This window comes from Palaemon carinicauda, chromosome 9, assembly GCF_036898095.1.
Source record: "Palaemon carinicauda isolate YSFRI2023 chromosome 9, ASM3689809v2, whole genome shotgun sequence".
Lineage (NCBI taxonomy): Eukaryota > Metazoa > Arthropoda > Malacostraca > Decapoda > Palaemonidae > Palaemon > Palaemon carinicauda.
This window is the reverse complement of record NC_090733.1, coordinates 48,373,808-48,376,331: the sequence shown is the minus strand read 5'-3', so window position 1 is coordinate 48,376,331 and position 2,524 is coordinate 48,373,808.

Here is a 2,524-nt window from a genome sequence, read left to right as displayed (position 1 = left end):
CATAGCTAATTTTGGAAAAGATTGAGGCCTTGTATAATTTTAAGAAAGCTTTATGTCATGTCCATTTCTTTTTATTACTTATTGTTCAAATATCCCGTACTTTAGTTTTTTTTTACATATCCACGTTGCACTTTTTCTGACCCTTATTGTTATTCTCATCATAATTTTTTCCATTGCTCTTTGAGTTGTAACTAGTATATATTCTAAAGCTTTAGTACGGTTCCAAGTTTTTGTATGCTTAAGTTAATACTGTTAAGTCCATCTGTTTAAATACTTTTCTTTTTAGAGAAAGTAGCAAACAGCTTTGTATAATCCCATTTGGTTTCCCAAAAGCTCTACATCCCATGCTTATGCTAGTTTTAATTTTGGTTTCATGTCTTGGGTAACTGTCTGGCCAAAGTATGTATATTCTTCACCAATCTCTAGAGGTTCGTCTATAACCTTTATTTGTTGCTGCTGCGTTTTCATTGAGCATTATCTAAGTTTTAATCACTTTTATTTTCAGTCCTACATTTCTGCTTTCTCAATTCAAATCTCCTATCATGTTTTGAAGTCCCTTCCATGATGCTCTATATAGAACTACTGTATATCTGCAAATCTTAAATGGTTAAAGTATACACCATTAATATTAATTCCTATATTTTCCCAATCTATATTCTACCCTAGACAGGTATCGTTCTTTATTTAGGTATTTAGGAGTCGAGCTCGACCCCGTCTCCAAAAAAAAATTCAGGAAAAATTTAGTTATGCATCAATCTGTATTGATTAACTTGATAAAAATACTTCAAAGAATGCTAAAAACTACTGAAAATATAAATGATACCCATCTACAAAATAACTATTTATTGGAAATATATTAAAAATTTAAGTATATAAAAAAAACTTGACATAAATATTCACAAAAAATAGAAATATACATATACACATAAATCCCTTTAGGGACACCTTCTTAGATGGCAAAGCAACAGTGTGTAATTGCTGGAAATGAGTTGCACCCATAGAAGTCAAGATCTGAAATGAGAAAAAAAAGGTATTTTTTTTGGCCAAAAAACTAGTCCAAGTTTCTCTATTTTTTTCTGGTACCTAAATGAAATAGGAAGAGGCTAATTTCTTTGTAGAATAAACTCATATTATCCTAGAACAGAAATACATAATAAAATGTGCACTAAGATGTAATTTACTGTTATATCAGGGGCGAAATCTAAAGGTCATTTTTTGACGGATTAGTTTTACAATGTAAATTTCTTATGAAAATCATTGTATCTCCTATAAAATATGATATTTATGCATTAAAATATACTAAAATATCACGAATTCTATACAGAACAAGAATATATATAGATATGCCAACTTACCTTTCGGGTATGTCAACAAAATGGCCGCAGACCGCAACAACTCTTACAGCCCAATCTACCACTTGAAATGGAGAATGGGTATGTAAATTTCAAGGTGTTATTTATTCATCTAATCATTAGTGGATTGGAATAAAACTGATATGATGGCTTTCAGTTATAAAATTTAAATTCTTTGAAATAAATTTTAGATAAAAAATGGGTGATATTTATTTTGTAAAGATTAAAATTTCAGTATTTATACAAACAAGTAGTAAAAAAAGAAAGTTTCATGATTTAACCTAGCTATAACTATCAGGTACAGTTCAGATACAAGACAGTTTGAAGCTATAGACAAACAGGCTTCCTGCTCCTCAAACAAGTGGTGTTTGTCATGTGGTCAGTCTTAGGTGGGCAGCTATGACAGTGAGTCCTTTCAGGAAGCTTGATGTGACCAACACAAAATTGATACCATACTTACAGCAAGAGAAAATAGAATCAGTAACTAATAAAAGTAAAAGGATATCAAATAGCAAATCGGTAGCCAATCAAAGTAAAATGAAATCAAAATAAGAAACTGCTGACCAATAAAAAGTAAAATAATATCAAATTATTATATATACATTAACTATGATCTATAATAATAATAATAATAATAATAATAATAATAATAATAATAATAATAATAATAAATCAATTTCAAGTACCTAATACACTTAAGAAAAATATTTACAAATACGAAGGAGAAATTATCAGAGAAATAAATATCAAACACATGAGGTTGTAAGCTCCATATTATCATCAACATCTCTTTTTAACTACATTAGAAGTGTGTTGATGACATCCATGCCGAGGGAATACTGCGTGCTGGCCATTATTGAAGATAAATTCAAAATAAATAGAAAAAAAATCAGAAATTTGCAAAAAATAAAAAAAAAAATCAGAAATTAGCATTTGAGGGAAAATGGACCTCATGGCAATATATGGCATCTAAGCCAAAACCAATGTCATGCAAGTGGTAGACACACCATCCACCCACACTTTCCAACTATAAAGAACCAAACAAGTATCAACACTGTTCGACAATTTATAATTATGTAATAACTTTGCTGTTTGATTACTTACCCCTATTTAGGTATTTCAGGGTCGAGGTCGACCCCTGGGGGGGGGGGGGGGGGTAAAAAAACGGGGAA